Consider the following 22,749-nt stretch of genomic DNA (forward strand, 5'->3'; position numbering starts at 1 on the left):
GTGCACAGCCCACTGGAGGGCAGTGACCATGCCATATGTGTCCTTATGTCCACTAGAGGATCAGACCAGTGGTGGGAACTCCTCTAAGTTAAGATGTGAATGCGAATGTGGACATTGTCTTTATTCTTTCTGTATGTGTGTGTCAAATATTCTCTGTAGTTGACCCATTCTATTGTGTAGGCTTTGAACTCCACTCACGTTCTATGACTTTTAAAATTTCAATAACAGGTCTTGTTAAGTTCAAAGCTATCTCTTGGGATACTGCTGCTGCTGCTAAGTCGCTTCAGGCGTGTCCGACTCTGTGCGACCCCATAGACGGCAGCCCACCAGGCTCCCCCGTCCCTGGGATTCTCCAGGCAAGAACACTGGAGTGGCTTGCCATTTCCTTCTCCAATGCATGAAAGTGAAAAGTAAAAGTGAAGTTGCTCAGTCGTGTCTGACTCTCAGCAACCCCATGGACTGCAGCCTACCAGGGTCCTCAATATGGTCCGTTTAAAATCAGGAGTCTCAAACTTATGACAGATTTTATTTTGTTGGGCTCCAAATTTATGGTGGACAGTGACCACAGCCACAAAATTAAAAGACTCTTACTCCTTGGAAGGAAAGCCACGACAAACCTAGACAGGATATTAAAAAGCAGAGATACCATTTTGCCACAGAGGTCCATATAGTCAAAGTTATGGTTTTTCCAGTAGTCATGTATGGATGTAAGGGATGGACCATAAAGAAGGTTGAGCGCTGAAAAATTGAAGCTTTCAAACTGTGGTGCTGGAGAACACTCAAGACTAGTCACTCCTAAAGGAAATCAACCAAATATTCATTGGAAGGACTGATGCTGAAACTGAAGCTCCAATACTTTGGCCACCTGATGCGAAGAGCCCACTCACTGGAAAAGACCCTGATGCTGGGAAAGACTGAGGGCAGGAGGAGAAGCAGACGACAAAGGATGAGATGGTTGGATGGCATCACTCATTCAATGGACATGAGTTTGAGCAAACTCTGGGAGATAGTGAAGGACAGGGAAGCCTGCTGTGTTACAATTCATGGAGTCACAAAGAGTCAGACATGACTTAGCAACTGAACAACAAACTTATATGCTTTCTGGGGCCAATCAAGTAACCTCATAGACTGTGCCCACCCAGGTCCATATTCTTGTCACAAGGGAATACAAGCTAAGCCTGTTCGTTAGAGCTGAGCATGTTCATGCCCCAAGGAGCTCCACTGGAGCTCTAAGGCCATCAGCAACCCATGGTCTTTGAACTCATTGCTAGGCAGTTTGTTCTCTGGTTATATGCCTCTTGCCACCCTCAACTAAACGCAAATGTCTGGACCCAAATGCAAAGACCCATCTCCAGGTCTACCCTAACCTCTGTTGACCTCTTTGCGCAGAGTCCCATTGATTCTCAATGATCAATAATGTCTCTCCCGGTAAGGCTTTTTGTTGGCCTGGAGTTTGGTGGCCAACAGTGCTCACCAACCTCTGACTCTCTGCTGCCCCCAACAGGCCTTTGAGCTCATTGCCTTTGCCATTTAGCATGGTTAACTTTGGCCTTCCTGGTGAGATAAAGAAGGTCTTACAGTCTTAGATGGATCATGTATTTTGTGTCAAGTGCTTCTGTGTGTTTGGTCATTACTTATTGTTCTGGTTGTGCATGGGTAGGTGCTTTCTTCTTAATTTACTTGCAGTTATTTTAGGTACATTCCGGTGGTTTTTTTCTTTCTATACCTAACATCTTTTTTTGTGTGTTTTTCTAACATCTTTTTTGTGTGTTTTTCTTCCATTTAAAATAACAGTGCTATTAAGTAGAAGCCCAGGTGGCGCTAGTGGTGAAGAATCCACAGGCCAAAGCAGGAGACATAAGAAATGTGGGTTCAATCCCTGGTTCGGGAAGATCCCCTGGAGGAGAGCATGGCAACTTACTGCAGTCTTCTTACCTGGAGAATCCCATGGACAGAGGAGCCTGGTGGGCACAGAAGTCAATTATCTGGATAAAGACAGTATGGTTTAACTGAAAGCATGTGACATTTGGAGTAAGACAGATCTGTATTTTAATCCGGACTCTACCAATGACTGGCTCTATAAACTTGGGCAATATTTTTTCTGTTTTGTTCCTTTCTGAAAAGGGCATTATGTAATCATATGCAAGCAAAACTGACTCACAGATGGTGCTTAATACTTGGGTTTTTTCCCCCTTCTTCTTCAGGTATTTTCACTTTGAGTAAGGCAGTCGGTCGTCAGCTTTCTTGCTATAGAAATTAGCCATCACTGTGTGGGAGACATTTATCATCTACTTTTCCCCTCCCCTCCCTCTCCTTTGTTGTCTTCTGTCTGTGGTCGCTCAGATTCAGGAGAGAGAATACGTCTCGGGCAGACGTTTAGTCAGCAAGCCCGGCACTTTCTCCCACTGACTGAAGGCTCTTACTTGACTTGCATGCTCAGGAACCATCCTTTGACTGTGAGCAACAGCCCTATGAAATGTTGTTTAGTCACTAAGTCATGTCTGACTCTTTTGTGACCCCAGGGACTATAGCCCGCCAGGCTCCTCTGTTCATGGGATTTCCCAGGCAAGTATCCTGGAGTGGGTTGCCATTTCCTTCTCCAGGGGAATCTTCCTGACCTGCATCTCCTGCATTGACAGGTGAAATTCTTTACAGCTGAGCCACCAGGGAAACCCCATGAAATGTTAGTCATATCAAAATTAGGCAGACTGCTCTGTCCTGTTAAAACAAAACTGGATCTGGAAGGCTTCATTGGAAGAGTAGGTGTTAGTTTCTAAGCATAACAGGCAAATGTGGTACAGCCAGCAACACCAGTCCAGGGCAAGACCACATCTTTGTGACCACATATTGAATTTTCACTGTCAGACATTTTACATGTTATACCTTTGACTCATCAGAAGAGCCTTGTGTGTTTGACTCTCATCCCCATTTCATAGATGAGGCAACTGAGGCTCCGAGAAGTGGAAGTAACTTTCGTAAGATCATATAACTAGTGAAGGCCAAAGCTGGCATTTGAACCAAAATCTGATTGGACACAAGACGCTGTGTTCCATGACAGTAAGTCCCCTGTATATGCACTTTCAGGCTGTGAACTTTCCAAGATGTGAGTGTGCCCCTGTGTGCCAGCTATCGTACCATTGCCGTTTAGTTGCTCAGTTGTGTCCACCTCTTTTGCAACCCCGTGGACTGCAGCCCGTCAGGCTACTCTGGCCATGGGATTTCCCAGGCAAGAATACTGGAGTGGGTTGCCATTTCCTTCTCCAGGGGATCTTTCCTGACCCAGGGATTGAAGTCACATCTCCAGCATTGGCAGGCAGGTTCTTTACCACTGAACCACCAGGGAAGCCCTATTGTACTGCACTACTGTACTTTTCAAGGTACTGTACTATAAGATTAAGCATATTTATTTTTGTGTTTGTTTTTATATCTTATTTGTGTGAAAAGTATTATAAACCTATTGCACTACAGTACTATATAGCCGATTGTGTTAATTCGGTACCTAGGCTCACTTAGTTGGACTTACAAACAAATTAGACTTATAGATGAGCTCTCAGAACAGAACTTGTTTGTACGTGGAGAACTTACTGAATCTCTAAAAACAAGGGATTCTGAGAGTCAGCCAATGGGGAGCGCAGCTAGCAGGGATATAAGACTTCACTTGGCTCCACAGGGAGACGCAAGTTTCAGCACCTCATGGCTCTGTGGGGGCTCTTAAAGGCTGGGTTGAAGGCCAGTGTTAACTATATTACTGTACCATACTGATGCCAGATCATAGCCTTCTGTCGGTTGCTGATCCGGTGTTGAATGACAGGTTACATTTTTAAAGATTGCATCAGTAATTCATGCATTATTACTCCTGAATTAGTGCAGTGCTTCAAATCATCTTGTTGTACTTCAGCATAATTATCTATAATTAAAAATAAATTCCTGTAGGGTGAGAATATTAATTCCTATCCAAATCTCTTTATTTCAGTTGTACCTATCAACCATTACCCAGCTCTTACTCCAGGACTCCGAACACTTTTTGTGGAACAGACTTTGCTGTGTCCGGTGAGTTTATATTTCCTATACTACAGTATATTCATCTCTCTTTGGGGTCAGCATTTCCCCTGGTATTTTGTGTTAGTTGTTGTTCAGTTGCTAATTTGTGTCTGACTCTTTGCGACCCCATGTACTGCAGCAAGCCAGGCTCCTCTGTCCTTCACTATCTCCTAGAATTTGCTCAAATTTTGTGTTAGTAAATGTTCTTTTAAAAAAAAGGAAACCGTTCTTAAAGTCTTTATTGAATGTGTTGCCATATTGCTTCTGTTTCATGGTTTTTGGTTTTTTGACCATGAGGTATATGGGATCTCAGTTCCCTGGCCAGGGATTGAATCCACACCCCCTGCATTGGAAGATGAAGTTCTAACCACTGGACCGCCAAGGAAGTCCCAGTAAATGTTCTTAAAGTTACTGGTTTTTCTTGGTTTGTGGTTTGATTCACTTGTATATTCTGAGGAAAGCTATGAAACACATTCAAGAACAAAAACACACAGGCACGTATGCACAGATTGTGCATGAAATTTTAGGAGAATCAAGGATCCCCTAGGACCTTCCTAAGCGGGGTCCCCAGGCCAGCAGCACCAGCATTGTTGAGAGCTTGTTGAAGAGGCAAATCCTTCGGCCCTCCTAATCAGAAACTCTGGGGCTGAGGACCAGTGATCTGGGCATTAATAAGCTTTCCAGATGATTCTGATGACCGAATGTTTAAGAACCGCAGCATGAGAGGATGCCATTCACATCCTGCAATAAATATCAGCTCTCCAAGAGCAGAAAGGGTAATGGATCCTTGCAAGCTCTGATCCAGTTACCTTTCCTGGGTGCTAACATCTGCTTCATGTTTCAGCCCAAGGATGCATTTGCTTACTGGCAGTAAGCAGGGGGCTGGCAACACCATCGCTGATCCTGCTGAGACACCTGCATTGGCAGGCAGGTTCTTTACCACTGAGCCACCAGGGAAGCCCCAAGTGTGATTAGGGAGAATACAGTTTGGTGCTTGGATTTTCAAGAAGTCAGCTTTTGGAGTCAGTCTCTAAGTTTTTCCATGCAGAAAATTTTACCTTTCATCAAGGTAAGCCGGTCATTGTGTATGCTTGCTGCTAAGTCACTTCAGTCATGTCCGACTCTGTGCGACCCCATAGACAGCAGCCCACCAGGCTCTCCCGTCCCTGGGATTCTCCAGGCAAGAACACTGGAGTGGGTTGCCATTTCCTTCTCCAATGCATGAAAGTGAAAAGTGAAAGGGAAGTAGCTCAGCCGTGTCCGACTCTAGCGACCCCATGGACTGCAGCCCACCAGGCTCCTCCGTCCATGGGATTTCCCAGGCAAGAATACTGGAGATACAGTACATTTCCTCCTCCAGGGGGTCTTTCCTGACCCAGGGATCAAACCCATGTCTCCTGCATTGGCAGGTGGGTTCTTTACCACTGAACCAACAGGACAGCCCACTGGGCAACTTACCAGATGCAGTTGAAGGCTAGAGTGACTTCTCTTAGCCCCACTCATGAACAGGAAACCAAGATCCTTTTCCACAGAGAGTGCACTGCCTCCCTACATTGCAGGACAGCTTACTCCCTGAAAAAGAAAGGAAAACAAAGCTAAACAAGAAAAGAAGTTATTTAACTGAATATTTGAATGGGTCCCCAAACTGCTAGGTGCTATTTTCAGGAATCTGAAGATATTAATACAAGTCCCATGACTCTGCTTCTCCCTCCAGCTGACACCCCATCTCTCTTCTCTGCTGAACAGCTGTTTCTCCTTCTTCAGCCCCATCGGTCCATTGAAATGGTTTTAGCCACGATGACCTGTGGTGGCCCTAGCTCTCTCTCTAGGAGTCTGTGATTCTCTCAGTGGTAGCTGACTTAACTTACTTCTCAGCGGTAGGTAGAGCTGTGGATCACTCCCCACCTTTTTAAGCTCTTCCTTTCTTTTATCAAAGCACCTCTTTTTTGTAACTATTTAAAAAGATGTTGCTGTTTCTTGGATGCTAGCCTGCCTTAAAGTCTTGTTAGTCACCATGTTTCCTTTGTGTGAATTTCCCAAATGGTTGTGGAGGAGAGAGGGGGCATTATTCTGTACCTGCATGACTGGCACATTCCCATCGTTCACGACTCCACCCAAATTGGTTCCTTGTGGTTCTTCCAGGTGCCCTTCTCTTGTCCACCTTGGCGTCTTTACACACTCCACTCCTCTACCTACAGGGCTCCCTTTCCGTCTTTGCCTTCAGATTTCAGCACAAATACCTCTCTTCTGGGAGCCTTTTCTGACCATCTGATCACTGATCACCTCCATGCTGGGGAGTTGGTTTTATTATTGTTCTCCCAGGACCAGGTGCTTTTCCTTCAAAGCACTTATTCACGTTTCTAAATGTATATCTATTTCTGGTGATCAGATGAATACTTACCTTCCCATAGATGGTAAGCTCCAGAAGAGCAGGGACCTGGTCTTCTCAAAAAGCTTTTGGCTAAATAAATCACTTTATCTCATTGAATTTGTAAAACAATGCATAGAGCTTTGACCTGACAATTCCTAGAGGGCTCCATGCCCTCTCCTTCTTCTGCATTCAACATCTGTCCTTTTGTTTCGCTCTTCCCCAAAGGGAGGAGTGCCTGAATTTGTCTGGCAAGTTTGAGAAAATCAACTCTGTTACATAGCCTACCTGGTCCCGGTCCTTGCCCTGCTCACAGCCTGCCAGTCAGCAAGTTCAGTGGACCAAGTGGTCATGGGTGATTCCAATTAGCTTATGACGAGGTGGGTAGATCTGCCTATTTCCAGGGTGAAGCCCATTTGTCAACTGTCTGAGCCAACTTCTCCAGGGGAGCTTTATCAATCTGACATTTTGACTTCCATCTCTCTGACCTTTTAATTTTCTTAATGAGTCAGTAGGTTGGATGAAGTTAAGTGTTAAGTTTGTCCGCTAACAAAAATGGCAGCCTTCTCAGATTTTCCCTTTCCCTGTTATAACGGATACTCTTGTTGTCTGAGCTGTCTAGGTCTGAACACTTTTTCTCTTTTCTTCAAATCATGGCATAAGTCGTAGTAAGTTTCCTGTTTCCTCAGAAACTCCTTTCCTATTCAAGTACTAGTTGTACTGAAAGCTTCAATAACTCCTTTTTTTTTAACTTTGTTATTTTTCTTATTGAAGTATAATTACCTTACAATGTTGTGTTAGTTTCTGCTGCACAAGGAAGTGAATCAGCTATATGTATACATATATCCCCTCCCTCTTGAATCACTCCCACCCAAGTAGGTCGTCACAGAGCACTGAGCTGGGCTTCTTATGTGATACAGCAGTTTCCCTCCAGCTATCTATTTTACACATGGTAGTGTATTTGTGTCGAACCTAAGCTCCCGATCCATCCCACCCTCCCCTTCCCACTCTGTGTCCATGCATCCATTATGTCTACGTCTCTATTCCGGCCCTGGAACTAGGTTCATCTGTAATGCCATCTCAGAGTCACTGATGAGATGAGTGTCTCACATATCAGCTGCCTGTCTCACCCTGACTTCTAGTAGGAGAGCCGTGTCTGGCAGATCACACTCTGAATTTACCAACATTTTCCCCTGCTCATGAAGCTGAGCTGACCTGCAGGTTAGGGGCACTTGACCTGAGAATGGAGACTCAAAGGAATCAAATTCTACCTGGCTTGCAGCCTATGAGGTAGCCTGGCACAAAAATCAATGTTCAAACAAGGTCAGAAAATGATTAACTAGGTCAAACAGAATTCTTCTCAGAGAGAATTGAATTGGAGATGTGGGCAAGTGTCCACTAGCTGGGAAGGAGGACCCAAGAAGGGAACTGCACAAGGAAGCTGGAATCCGATCATCATGGAGACTTGGTAAAGGAAGAACTCCAGAGAGAGATTGCTAAGATCCTGTTGTTGGTTGCCCAGTGGACAACCAGGTTGTTAGATGGATAACCAGGTTTCTAGGTGGACAACCAGGTTGTTAGATAGATAACCTGGCTGCTAGGTGAACAACCGTGTTGGTAGATAGACAACCAGGTTGCTAGGTAGACAACCAGGCTGACAGGTAGACAACCAGATTTCTAGGTAGGCAACCAATGTGCTAGGTGGATAACCAGGCTGCTAGATGGATAACCTGGTTGCTAGATGGACAACCTGGTTGCTAGATGGATAACCAGATTGCCAAATGGACACCAGATTGCTAGAACTGCCTTGGACCCCAAGTTGCCCATGCTCTGCTTCCAATGCTATTGGAGGGCCAGATGCATCTTTGTCCTTTGCAGCCAACAAAGCTCAGTGAAGGCTCAGGATTCAGAATGCTTCCACTTGTCTCTCCTGAATTCCCTGTTTCTCCAGCACCCTCGAGGAAACTTCTAGAGGGTATCCCTTAGCACAAAATAAGAGCGTGTCTCTTTTTCCCAACAAACAACACTGTGTGTGGTCTCGATTTACTCCCAACTTCACACATGACCTCATTGATCACAGGAGCCCATGTTCTCAATGTGGTGGAATACAGCAAGAAGTGTGGGGCCAGGTGACAGTCACACAGCTTGCAGGCTGATCACAGTGGTCCATGTGCCTGGTCTGGCTTACATGTATTTGTATAAAATTTTAAAAAATTAATTTCTCACATTGAAGAAGGAGATTCCCCATAAAAATCTAGATTCCTAGATTTCCTGAAAAATTGTGAACAAAAGCCCCAACAGCACTGGGCTTCTTTCCCTGAGTGTGGTCATTCGTCAATGCTGAGTAACGACCACCAGGCCTTCGGCTATATCCCCTGCTTCAGCTCCTCTCTGAAGTATCCAGATAACAGTATTTGATGCACACTTCCTGAGTTGTTTTGCAGATGTGAACCGCCCCCTGAAATGGAAAATATTAACTGCTTGATGATCATGAGCACATAGCCCCAGGCCTCCTGGAGCCTGTTGCCGTTCAGTCACTAAGTCATGTCTAACTCTTTGTGAGCCCATGGACTGCAGCGTGCTAGGCTTCCCTCTCCTTCTCTCTCTCCTGGAGTTTGCTCAGACATGTCCACTGAGTCGGTGATGCTATCTGATCATCTCATCCTCTGCCTCAGGATTGATATTAGCCCCTGTGACTTCACCATCATCAGTGAACCGTGCACAAGCTGACCATACACTCTGCAAGCCTTCCTCACTTGCCCTTTAAAAATGCTCTGCTGAAACCACTTCAGGGAGTGCAGGGCTTCTTTAGGGCATTAGCTGCTTGTCTCCTTGCACAGCCTTGCCATAAACCTTTCTCAGCTCCAAACTCTGACGTTTCAGTTTTTTTTGGCCTCACTGTGCATCGAGACCACGAACTTTCGCTGGAAGCACTTTCTTTTAAAAAATGTCCCCATGGTAATGTTTTTGATGGAATATTATCCTTTGGCCTGTTTCATTTTTCTCAGGGCTGTTTGGAATATCTCATGTGAAATAAATGCTTCAGATTTACATGAGGAAATTTGATTTACAAAAAATAGTGTCATAGCCGTTAAATATTACTTGGTTTGTCTGTGTATAGTCACTGAGAATTATGACTTCTGTTTGCAAACCCATGTGCCTCAACCTGCAACAGCTGAGGTTATTTAAGATCTCAAAATGGACTTGGTTTGTGTTCTGCCTTACCTTGCTAGGAGTCTTGGTAATACACCCATTTCTGTCTTCCTTAAGCTTCCAGATTAGAAATATCTGCTCTTGAGCAAATACTTAATTATTCACTAGGGCCAGTCCTTCTCATACAGCCCTGCCCTGCTCCTGATGGAGGCTAAGAAAATTCCCTTAGATTCACTCACATAAAATATCTCCTCTTCTTTCTCGTATGGCCTCTGGCTTCTTGCTTCCTGCTTTCTTGAAATCTGTAAGTTTTCAGGTGATTTTTGCTTCTCTGGCTTGATCTCTACCTGAATTCCCTTCTGGGTTCAGCCGGCTTGCTTCTTTCACTGGTGGCTGCCATCTTGCTTCTACTCCCAACTCTCATGTTTTCCCAGCCTTCTCTTGCTGGTCAACTCCTCCTCCAGCACGGACTCCCTTCCCTATGGCAACTCTCACAGTGCAGGACTGGGTGTCTCTCTGTTTACAGTTTGCTGCAAGTCTTATTATAGTTATTTGATGGGGAAGGTTTCAATTATACCCCAGCTGGTTCATTCACTTTAATTTATACTCCCACTACCTGCTCTCTTCACTTATACTTCCTATACTTCTAACTATTAGTCACCTATGTGGAAGGAAGATATTGAAAATACCCTTCTGGGTTGACCTGATTGTGTGGTTCTCTTCAGATTACAACTACATATCTGAAAGGAAAGTGAAAATCTGAGGACAGTGGGCATTTGTAATATCGACAATATTGATGGTCTTTGGATCTGGAAGGATCTGGAGAGAATTTAATCTGAACTCTTTATTTTCTAGATGAGGCTTGGAGGAGAGATCTGATTTATTCAGGATCATTTTGCTAGCTAATGTCAGATACCTGTCTCCCTAGATAAGACCGTTTTCATCCCAGAGTATTTATTGACAACATGGTTACTCCTGTATAGTCCTACCTACAAATAAACTATTTATGTGTGTGTGTGTGTGTGTGTATGTATACACTTGAAGAATGTTTCCCAAACCTGTCAGAATCATCTGGGATGCCTTTTTAAAAGCACAGTAATATTGGCTACTTTCAGACACCCTGAAACAGAATCTCTGAGGCTGGGCTCAGGAACTCAAGGTCTTTCCTGAGGATACTATTTTGTATAATTCTCTCACCCTCCCCCTCTCTTTTTTTCTTCCATCAAGTACTACATTTTCTAAGACTGGCTGTTATCAGCATGAAGGGGACCCCAGGTAGGCTCACCACACTATGTTGTCAGGGTAAAAACCAGAAACCCAGGGCAGAGAGGTACACATGTAGCAGCTTGTATGTGGCCCTGAGCACGAGGTCCTGTATCTTTAAGCAGAGCTCTGCAAGCTTAGAGGCTGGCTTTGCTTGCTCATCTATGCGGAGGCGGCCACCATCCTGTGAGCAGTACCTGGGCTTGTGGGAGTTCTTTGGGGAAACTGCCCCGTGAGTCAGGCCTGCAGAGGGTTGTGGGGCAGAGTTCTCAGCATGCTCAGTGGTGATTCAGGGGCCCAGCTGAGACCTCGGCAGGAACCGAGCCTGCCCTGAGTAATCCATTCTCCCTGGTCCGGAACTGGCCCTGTCTGGCTGGTAGGGAGTGGTCCTGACTTAGATAACCACACCATCACCAGCAGTGATCAAAAAGATGCCCACAGGATCAGCCTCCTGGCATCAGCCGTGGCATGTGGGCACAAGGAGAACTGGGGAATAGTGGGTTGAAATGGTCTGAGGAGACCAGGTCTCCAATGAACAAGCATATTCACTATGGCATTAGGGCTAGAAAGACCACACATTCACTGGGTGTATCCACAGGAGTTACTCAGCAGCGTGATACATGGGGGGCTGGAGACGTAAATCCCTTCTTGTGTTTAGGGATTGAAAGTCCCCTCTGTGGTCAAGGATTTGGGGCAGTCTTATGTGAAAGTAGTGAGAGTGACCCAGTGGCTTCGGGGCTGCCTCCCAGCCCTGCCCTGGACCACAGATGCATCAGCCTACGGTAGTTCAGCAGCTCTTTAGTCTTGATCCTCAGAAGGTAAAATATTGGCCTCCTTCTCCCTGCAGATGTTCAAGGTGGGCTCAAGAGCTTGTAATGATTCCTCTTCTCATTTCATGGTTCTGATGGCCCCCAAAGCCTTGCTGTCTTGCAGCCCAACCAGAGGTCAAAGAATAATGCAAGAAACCCCATTTCCCTCAGATTATCCTGGAATCACTTTCCCTTGGAGCTGGAAGAGGACCTAGGCCACCTCCCATCCCTGAATCACTGAGAACCCTGGAGTCCCAGAGCAAAGGGTAGATTCCAAGTGGAACAAAAAGGTCCCCTTGAGCAAATGCAGCCAGAACCATCACAGCTTTCCAGGGGCATGAGGAGATGCAGGGCATGTAATCTGTAAGTGTTTTTGTTTGTTTTAACCTGAAATCCTCCATACTTTCTTGTTGGAGAGCATGTCCTGGAAGAACAGCTTGCTAAGTTCTGGTCCATGTTGAAGGGGCATTGTGAGCATTTTGGTGGAACTGCAGTAGCCAGTAAGTGACATGACCTCTTGGCCATGCTCTCTGCTCCCCATCAGTTTCTCTACCACCCAGCACAGGTGGGACCAGTGGATGTGTAACCTTGAGTTGAGAGGAACCATGACCTGTGGTAGCCTGGTCACATATACAGAGACTGGGGTTATTGTAAGAAATGAGGAGTAATTCAGGAGAAGTTTTCTGTTAAGAAACCACAAAGGGATTTTTCTACCTGGATATTAGAGCTGGAGACAAGTTAACTCTTAGAACATTGACACTTAGAAGTCATGGACCTGGTGCTTTGCCATTGTAGGGACTTGGCCAGCTCTTGGATTTCTGCTTCTCTCTATACGTAAGCTTTATCTTTTTCTCCCCCTACTTTTGACCTAATGTAACCCCTCCATATTGTATCTTTGGGGCTTCCCTGGTGGCTCAGTGTTGAAGAATCCACCTGCCAAGCAGGAGTGTAAGTTCAATCCCTGGGTGGGGAAGATTCCCTGGAGAAGAAAATCACAACCACTCCAGTATTGTTGCCTTGCAAATCCCATGGACAGAGAAGACTGGTGGGCTACAGTCCATGGGGTCACAAAGAGTCAGACATGACTTAGCGACTGAACAACAACAACATTATTATCTTCTACTTAATCATGTTTCTACTTCCTCACAATTTGGCTTGCTCTTGACTTCAGCTGGCTCAAGGCTATTCATGGTCTTACCCACTGCATCTCAGCCCCTGTGGCAAACAGCCTGAGAATAGGCATTATTTTCCAATTCAACAACCTATGAGTGAGGATCTAATTTGCCCAGCAGATGCCTGTTTTGAGTGCAGATTTTTTTTAGAGAAACATTACTTTTTTAAAAAGATTATTTTTAATGTGGACTGTTTTAAAAATCTTTATTGAATTTTTTTTACAATATTGCTTTTGTTTTAAGTTTTGGCTTTTTGGCCTTCAGGAATGTGGGATTGTAGCTCCTCTGATCAGGGATTGAACCTGCACCCAATGTGTTGAAAGGCAAAGTCTTAACCACTGAGCCATCAAGGAAGTCCCCTGCAACTATCTCTTAATTTTGTGTCTCCCCCATCAAACTGTGTCTTATTCATCTTAGCATCCCCAGTGCCCAGCCCAGTGCTGGAACCAATGCCAAGTACTAAATTTGGGGGCAAAGCAAATTATCAGTTCAGTTCAGTCATTCAGTTGTGTCCAACTCTTTGTGACCCCATGGACTCCAGCACGCCAGGCTTCCCTATCCATCACCAATTCCCAGAGTTTGCTCAGACTCATGTCAATCGAGTCAGTAATGCCATCCAACCATCTCATCTTCTGTTGTCCCCTTCTCCTCCTACCTTCAATCTTTCCCAGTAGCAGGGTCTTTTACAATGAGTCAGTTCTTCATAACAGGTGGCCAAAGTATTAGAGTTTCAGCTTCAGCATCAGTCTTTCCAATGAAAATTCAGGACTGATTTCCTTTAGGATGGACTGGTTGGATCTCCTTGCAGTCCAAGGGACTCTCAAGAGTCTTCTCCCCACAGTTCAGAAGCATCAATTCTTTGGCACTCAGCTTTCTTTATAGTCCAACTCTCACATCCATACATGACCACTGGAAAAACCATAGCTTTGATGAGTTGGACCTTTGTTGACAAAGGAATGTCTCTGCTTTTGAATATGCTGTCTAGGTTGGTCATAGCATTTCTTCCAAGGAACAAGCACCTTTTAATTTCATGGCTGCAGTCACCATCTGCAGTGATTTTGGAGCCCCCCAAAATAAAGTCTGTCACTATTTCCACCATTTCCCCATCTATTTGCCATGAAGTGATGGGACCGGATGCCATGATCTTAGTTTTCTGAATGTTGAGTTTTAAGCCAACTTTTTCACTCTCCTCTTTCACTTTCATAAGAGGCTCTTTAGTTCTTCTTCACTTTCTGCCATAAGGGTGGTGTCATCTGCGTATCTGAGGTTATTGATATTTCTCCTGGCCATCTATAATATATGAAGCAAATTATATACAAATGCAAAAATGGTGGAGAAAGGAAGAGGGAGGCTTGGAAACCTAAGCAGGCATGAAATATAAGATCCAGGGGTCATGGTGAAACATGAGCACTGCTGAATATCTCCATTAATGTTGATTTAGAATATGATGCATAGGATTCAATACAATTTCTTGTAGTGTTCTCAGCATTGGCTAAATCTTTATTTTACCTAGTCTGTTTCTACATTTTTTAATCAAAGAAGAAGAAAGGAAAAGCAGAAGATGCTAGAGAAGATTGGAGTATGCAAGGTGAAAAGAAAGAACAGAAGGGATGTAAAATAATAGTTGGATTCTTTAGTTTGGGAATCAAAAAATCAGGCTAAGGATTGATTTTTTCAATGCAGCCTCAGAATCCAAGGCAACAGATGTGTGGACTCTCCTTTTATTCCAATGTCACAATTAAAATCAGAAAGAAAAATGGGGAAGCAAAAATTGTTGGCAGGTTGATTGCCAAGCAACTGATCGAATTGCAAGGGTCCAAGTCAATTCACTCTTCTTAACAACAAAATAATTGGACTGTGTCTGAACTATGTGAAATTATCTCCATTTTAAAGATACTAAATGGATTTGATTATTCAATAATCAGTGCACTGCTCAGCATTAGCAAGTTATAGCAGCCAAAATAGCTGATTTGACTCCAAAAATGTCAACTTGGCAGCACCCTGTAAACACTCTTAGGCTTTGTAGGAGAATGGGCTCCCGAGCCAGAACTTGAGCTACCACTTTACCCAGAGAGACAGTGGGTATGAAAGTCACTTGGCTTCCTCTGGGAAAATGGGAAGTTGCTTGCTCTTACCCCCCTCACTGAACTGTAGAAGACTCATCCAGTCATTCAAAAATATGCTTCAGTGCAGTTCTGACATCAACCATCCAGGGTTACCACAGACTCCATAGGGAGAGGACACTGTCCTCCTAAGACTCCTTTCCCTTCCAATACCAGCTCCATGTTCCAGGGTCCCCAGGCCACTTCTGAACAACTGGCTACTGATTTTGGGGTTCTCATGACCCTCTCAGATTTGATAATTTAGTAGAACAACTCACAGACCTCAGGAAAGCTCTCTCCTTATACATTTACTGAGTATGAAAATCTGGACCAGCCATAAGACACCTATAGGGTAAGACCTGGGAGGATCCCAAATGCTGAGCTCCTGAGTCTTCTCCATGTCTTCTCTGTATAGAATCAGGATGTATCCTGGTACATTGATACATTCACCAACCATTTGGGCCTCAGAGTCCATAGTTTTTATTGGGATTTCATTATGTAGCCACAATTGACCGTATCATCAGCCAGTTGTCTGAATTCTATCTTCAGCCTCCCTCCTCTCCTCGGAAGTCAGGAATTTGGGTTGATATCATATGGCTCAAAGCTCCAACCTCAAGTTACATGGTTGACATTTCTGGCATGGCCAGCGTCCCCCTTGAGGTCACCTAGTGGCCCACATGAGTCACCCCAGCAGCACCAACTCAGGTGTGGTCCCCCACTATCTTCTGGTGAGACAGGAGACTCCCAAACTTCTGTGACTGCTGCCACTGCCCGCAGAGAGAAGAATAAAGTTTGGGTGGTATTTCTGCTTCGTAACCTGTGTCCCAGTGTCTTGCCCTTTCACCTCCATCCTTTCGCTTCTCCTACCATACTCCCCTCAGCTCTCACATGGGGTACCCAGAGCTGCAACATGGGGAAGTATCTCTGTCCTCCTTTCTTGATCACTTCTTTCTGATTCAAATGATCTATGTCTCAGGAAAAATGGCAGTGGAATGTTCATTCCATTAATAGTCCCCCAAATAAATTGTTCTTTGGTGTATTTCCCAAGATCTGTGTTGGGCTGCTTGGTCTGTGCTTACCTTCATTATCACCGTCACCACCACCACCATCGTCATCAATTACCCTCCACCGTCTACTTCTTGAAAGTCACCCAAGACAAGTGCCCTACAAATACTGATAGGAAGCAGCCTTCTGTGTTTTCACCCAGAAAGGAAACCATGCTTTGGGAAGTGAAGTAGAAAACAGACCAGTAGGCATAGCAGGCAACATGCCTGAACCCCGTGGCACTGGGAGGTTGAAGGAGGAGAGAGCAGGCAGGAAGGATGTGAAACATCGGTCTTCCTGCAGACAGTTGGTGAGGCCAGGCCAGCTGTCCACCAGAACAGGCCAGAACATGGTCTCCTGGGGGACAGGTCTGCTGGGGCAATTGTTTGAAAACGGAATTATAGAGGAAGTATGACAACAAGAGGGATGACGCTGGCCCCTGCCCTCTTGTCTTCCCAGACACAGGAAAATCATGGAGCCAGGACACGGGCTGCTCTGTAGCTTGCCAAGCTCACAGGGCAGGTGGTTGCATGGGACATGCACAGCTCCTGTATTCTCTGGTGTTGGGTTGATCATCACAGAGACAGAGGGAGACCCCTTGTTCTCTTAGCTTCCAGGTCTGGGATAACATGGTACTTTGGGGCCAGTAGACTTGGGTTTGATTACTGTCTCTGGCTCTCCTGATAGCTAGCTGTGTTATGGTGGGTGTGTGGCCTGGCTTACACTGAGCCTTGTTTACCATGTGTCAGGCTGTCTTCCTCCTATTGTGTAGCGAGGGTTAGATGAGATGATAGACAGGGAAGCTGTATGATACCCAGCACATTTAGCCTGTTTCCCTTCCTCTCTCTCTTGTCCGTAGGTTCCTGGTGCCACCATCCTCTGCACAGCATCCTGTACCTGTAGATTCTGCAGAAGCTCCTGCTTCATTTCCTGCTGGAATGGAATGATTCAGGATCCCCCACTGTCCATCATCCCTGAGGGGGAGCAGTACTGAAGAAGAGCTTCTCATGTTCCCCTTGACTCACCCCTATGGACTTTGCTGGACTAAAAGAAGGTTGGCATTCATGCACTGTAATTTCATTGACACCAAAAAAAGCCTTTCCTTCACTCCCCTCACTTCCCCCAAACCCCAAGAAAACAAAAACAAACCCTCCCCTTTGTGTTAACCTGCTGATATACAACTCTTGGGGTTTTGTTCTTTTAAATCATCTAAATGCAAATTTTCTTAGAAGTCATGATATTTAGAGCCTGAAATTTGTCTGTCTGAACAAATAAAAGAGTCTCAATCTCCCCTCTGAGGTCCCTGTGTGAGGGAGGGCCTTATATAATTGCTGAGGAGAAAAAGCAGCCCAGACTCTACTTAACCTACTTCTACAGTTTTGTTTTGAGCCCTTTTCGAGAGAGAGTGCAAGACCAGTTTCTCATCAAACCCACAAAACTCATATTCTCAGACTTGGAGTTTTTTCTGTCCCCACCCCTACCTCACCCCACTTCCTCCCCACCTCTGTACTCCACCGTGGCAGGAAGGAAAGATGGGACCTTTGCTGAGGGCTCAGGAGTGTGGTCTCAGAACCAGGGGGCCTGCCTTTCCATCTAAGCGCTGACCCTCTCCAGCCATGTGACCTTGGACAAGACACATACTCTGTCTGGGCCTCAGTTTCCTCATTTATATATTTTGGGAACAAAAATAGTTCTTATTTCATAGGATTCGTTAAAGGTTTAAGAATTAGTGCATACAAAACGCTTAGAACTGTACTCAGAACCTAGAAAGCATCATCCACGTAGTCAGATAACAGAGAGGAAAGCCCTGGTGTTGGCATCAAGCCACCAGGGTCCGTACCCTGGTGCTGCTGCTTATGACTGTGACCTTCAGCTAGAAACCCAAACCTCTCCGTCTCAGTTTGCTCCTTTGTAAAAGCAGAATGTGTGCTAAGTCGCTACAGTTGTGTCTGACTCTGTGCAGCTCTATGGCTTGTAGCCCACCAGACTCCTCCGTCCATGGGATTTTCCAGGCAAGAATACTGGAGTAGCTTGCCATTTGCTTCTCCAGGGGATCTTTCCAACCCAGTAGACGAACCTGTGTCTCTTATGCCTCCTGCATTGGCAGGCAGGTTCTTTACCACTAGCGCCATCTAGGAAGCCCGTAAAGGAGGATAATAGTAACCGTATCAGGGGATTGTTGAGAAGTTTAAATGAGTTAATATTACAAAGCTTTTCAATCAAACACACCAGGCACCAGTGAGCACTCAGTGTAATTATTATTTTACTCTATAGCATGTTGACATTGTACAAGGTGGTCACCTGTCAAAGAGGCAATGGGGTGATGTGATACCTGTGATATTGTTTCATAATGAGATAATATGAAATGTGGTCCAGAAAATAGCCACTTCTATTTATCACTTCACACACAAATAGTTGTTTTCAAAAGCTATTAATACAGTTTCAGTCACTAGCTCCTGATCTAAGACCTCTCCCTAGAGATTCCTCCAACTTGAGTCCCATACCCCCGACTTCTCCACCCATGCGAAGTCCTTTTTACCCAGCTCACTGCCTCCCGCCTCCTGCCTGAGTCTGTGTGTTAGCCATAATTGCTTCACAAAGTTATATGACTCAAAAAACAGAACAGCATATTGAATGGGAAATTAAACAACACATAAGTTGGTTTCATCACATCTTGCAAGGGTCCTGGAGTTTTCCACATGATTTGATTCCAGCTCAAAAATTGCATTAGGGCTTTGGTAAAGGCTGCTAAAATTTACCTGTCTTGTTGTTTGGAGGAGTGGTTTTCTGATGATCTCAGAGTCATGAGTTGTCTGTTAGCTCCTCCCCTAATAGTGCTACTAAAAGTGCACAAGTATCATAAGTCTTGGGAATTGGTTTATCCAGTGGCCACAGGGCATCACACAGATTTTGGAGAACTGGGGTATCTACAGGAGGGAGGGTCTGGATGTTCCTGCTGGCGTTCTCAGTGTAGCACTGGATGGTGTAGATGGGCTGCTTCAAAACTACAGAGCTGCAGAGAGAGAAGCAGACCAGTCATATGTCGTTGAGAAAGGATTGGACGGATATGGTGAGAGGCTATGGGCTTCCCAGGTGAAATTAAAAGATGTAGAAGTAAAGGCCCCGTGCTGTAAGCAAAGGAGAGAAATAGGGAGAAGAAGGTAGGTTGCAGTATCACTCAGAGCTGGAGCTTTGCCATGCAGACCCAGTCAATGTCCAGAAATGCAAGGCAACTGCAGATGCTGGTGAAATGATAGTTTCAAGGAACAAGCCTGAAAACAGGCTCAGGAAGCTAACAATACTCCTTCTGTCTCCTTGTTTACCCCAAGGAAGCTCAAGGGAAAGAAATTACCATGGAAGAAATTATGCCTGTCTTGTAATCATTATTATTTAACAGATGAGATCCCCTTTCCATTTAAGCTCCAATTCATAATTATGAAAAACAATGTATTTAACTTCAGATGTCACCTTGTCCTTGTCTTGGTGTTATGCATAAGTTCAAAGTTTTGGGAACTCCAGAATTTTTAGGTGACCACCTAGCCCCCACCATACCAATCAGGCATTCCCCCAGGGACCTGGGTGGGGGAGGGGCAGCATGGTATTTTATCAAAGGGAGGAGGGGACATTTACCCAGACCTGCTGAGGGGTGGTCACCCAGGTCTCCATAGACATGACAGAAGAAAGGCCAGGAAGTCCCTTAAGAAGCAAGCATTGTAACGTGTGGTGGAGAATATGACCCCACTTACCATCAACCTCCGCCCCCCTCAAAAAAAAATTAAGAGTAGGCAAGAGAAAGAGATTTTTTTTAGCCATATCCCATGGTACTGGGGACCTCAGTTTCCTAACCAGAGATCAAATCCATGCCTCCTGCATTGGGAGCATAGATTCTTAACCATTGGACCTCCAGGGAAGTCCTCAAGAGATTATTTTTTTAAAGAAATAGGTTGGGCTGTGGTCTAATAGGAGTCAATTGATTGGATGAAAAATTAAGAACATAGCGAATGAGGTTGTGGTGCTACAACCTCACTGGATTTAATCTTCACCGAACCTTCACTGAATTGCAAAAATCATTTTTTTCTGGCTGTTGGTGGTGGTGGCAACGCAAGTGGTAATTGTTCTCTTGCCCTGGTTTGGGGCACCCCTTCAGTATAACTGATGGAAGAAGAGCTCCAGCCTGGAGGTGACACTGCCATTTCTTGGGAGGCCAAGATGCTCCAAGAACTTGCCCTCTGATTCACCTCGAGAATGTTCTGGAAAGGCCTCTCCTATTTGTCTGCTACGAGATAGAAGCTCCTTGAGATGGTTTGTCCATTTATGAACCACAGAAACATGCATGTAGCTCAAGTGTCATCCTCACTTTGAACAGAAATGAATTAGAACTCATACAAATATATTGTGAAAAATAAAAATGGTATGTGTACAGTACATTATGGCTCATAAGGTAATTCCTCTCGTTACCATATTTAATCATCTCAAAAATTCTTTGTAGTCAGTTGGTATTCTGAGTTAAAAACAACTCCTTAGCTTGATAAGTTATTTAGCTTGAAAATATAATTTTTTATCATATTAATTTGATTGAACTTTTCTTTTGCTTTCCTCAGTATTTCTGAGACATTTTCATTTCACTCTCCTCCTCCTAAAACCTTCAATAGATTTCTAGAATTAAATAAAATCTCTCATACAATGCCTGCCATGCTTAGATTCAAATCATTCTTCCAACTGTATTTCCTCATCTCATGTCCTTTGAAGTACAATTCTGTGCTCTCTCTCTTCTTCCTCTTCCAGTCCCATTCTTGTCTTCTCTTCTCTTGGCTTCTCTGCTTTTAACAAGGCTTGATTCTAAACTCTGACCACTTGTTAAAGGCTTTGCTTAGACACCACCTTCTTAAAAAGATCATTCTTGCCATCATATTCACATTTGGCTGTGATCCCTTCCATCTCAAGGTTCCCAACATAAGTAAAATCCTTGTTTCAAAAACTATGTCAGAATGGTGTCGAAAGTATTTAGTGAAATATCTTAGTAGGTTATAACTTCTTGAAAGCTGTGGCATTCTTCTTTTTAGTTCAAAACCTAGATCAAGTATTAGTTCCACCATGAAATTCTTTTCTACAGGCACTTCATCATTCCCTTCTGTCTCCACCACATCCTTTTTAAACGTTAGTAACATCTTATGGAAAAACTCAGAGCTTACTTTTTGGCCAATCTAATACTCCAAGCAGATGTGCTTATCACATTGTATCGAAATGGCTGGTTTTGATGTTTATCTTCCCTAATAAGTTGTAAGCAATGCAGAAGAGCAGCCACAGCGCCTGGGTCTAAATCCCCAATCTGGTATTTAACAGCAGTGTGACTCTGGGCAAGTCACTTAACCTCTCTGTGCTTTGGTTTTCTTATCTCTAAAATAAAGATAACAATAGTACCTACCTCACAGAGTTGCAAGGATTAAATGAATTAGCCCAGTTAAATGCTGATCAGGAGAGAGTAAGCAACTTAATGTACTTTATTGTTCTTTGTATTATTATTGACAAGGACAATGCTTAAATAGGCATAGGGCAGGTGTTTGTTGAATAAAAAAGTGACTACATGAGGGAAAGTGTATACAATGGTTCTTTCTCACAGATTCTAAAGTCATAGACTGCCTCACAGCAATTAATATGAGGCTTAAAATAGGTGATCAATAAATACTTGGGAGCATGCTTTATAATATTAATCCAGTGGCTGGCAGGTTGAGAAAGAAAGGAACTAAATTACACAATGCATTAGGCTCATATAAAATACATGGTCACACAGGATTTTACATTAAGGTTGTGAAATACATTGCCCTTTTGTTTTAAAGCTCCCAGCTGGGAAGATTATTTAATTTGCATGGTTGGTATTAACCAACTTTGGGCTTCCCTGGTGGCTCAGTGGTAAAGAATCCACCTGCCAATGCAGGAGGTGTGGATTAGATCCCTAGTCGGGAAGATCCCCTGGAGAAGGAAATGGCAACCCACTCCAATGTTCTTGCCTGGGAAATCCCACGGACAGAGGAGCCTGATGGGCTACAGTGCTTTGGTTTGCAAAAAAAGTTGGATATGAGTTAGGGACTAAACAACAACAACAACAAGCTCTCTCATAACATGGGGGAAATTCACAAGGTAGATATCAGCTTGGATCATGGGGGCAGCCAGAAACATGCAACAGGAGCTGAAGATGGACACTGAGATTCTGTGGTCCCTATGGGGTGGGTGCAGACTCCAGATTTGCCACTGGAGACAAGTGTAGGGAATCTTATTACTGATCTGGTCCATCTGTCCTCAGCAACCTGGAGGAAGTCTCCTGCCACACTGAGGATTTGGTAGAAAGACTGAATCAATGAATCCTTTCTTTTTTTTTTTTGAGGATTTCAAGAAAGCAGATTAGGGAAAAAAGCTCTTTCGGCCGATTAATCAGGCAGGTATGGGGCTATTTCACAGTCCAGCAAACACGCATGCGCAGGTCAACGACCACGCTGCAAAAAACCAGGGGACCTGTTTTTTCAGGTAGAAATGCTTACACTGGTTGCTTCCCCTCCCTCCCGGGTTTGTCACTCAACTTTCCTAATTCTGCACTGGAGGGTTTTTTTTTTTTTTTTTTTTCCCGCCCTCCTCTCGGCTTTTTAAAGTAACATCGGTGGAGCAGCTAATGAGGCGGTGGAAACCAAGCTGGTCGGTTCTAGGTTGCTAATGACTCCATTCCCGGGAGCCTAATCAAAGATTTGTACATTTAATTGCTGTCAAGTCAGCTCCAACCACCTGCCATTTCTGCAGCACCTGAG

The 22,749-nt window shown here is 44.5% G+C and overlaps 1 long non-coding RNA gene across 1 annotated transcript in view; it reads left to right on the forward strand.

The window, feature by feature from the left end:
- The window catches only part of LOC113902283, a 102,633-nt gene extending 84,734 nt beyond the window's left edge, over positions 1-17,899 (forward strand). Inside the window, exons 2-3 of the long non-coding RNA XR_003513743.1 lie at positions 3,974-4,050; positions 16,812-17,899. This is a non-coding gene — a long non-coding RNA (uncharacterized LOC113902283). The remainder of the gene's footprint in view (positions 1-3,973; positions 4,051-16,811) is intronic.
- The last annotated feature ends 4,850 nt before the right edge of the window (positions 17,900-22,749 follow it).

Source organism: Bos indicus x Bos taurus, chromosome 12, assembly GCF_003369695.1.
Source record: "Bos indicus x Bos taurus breed Angus x Brahman F1 hybrid chromosome 12, Bos_hybrid_MaternalHap_v2.0, whole genome shotgun sequence".
Taxonomy (NCBI): domain Eukaryota; kingdom Metazoa; phylum Chordata; class Mammalia; order Artiodactyla; family Bovidae; genus Bos; species Bos indicus x Bos taurus.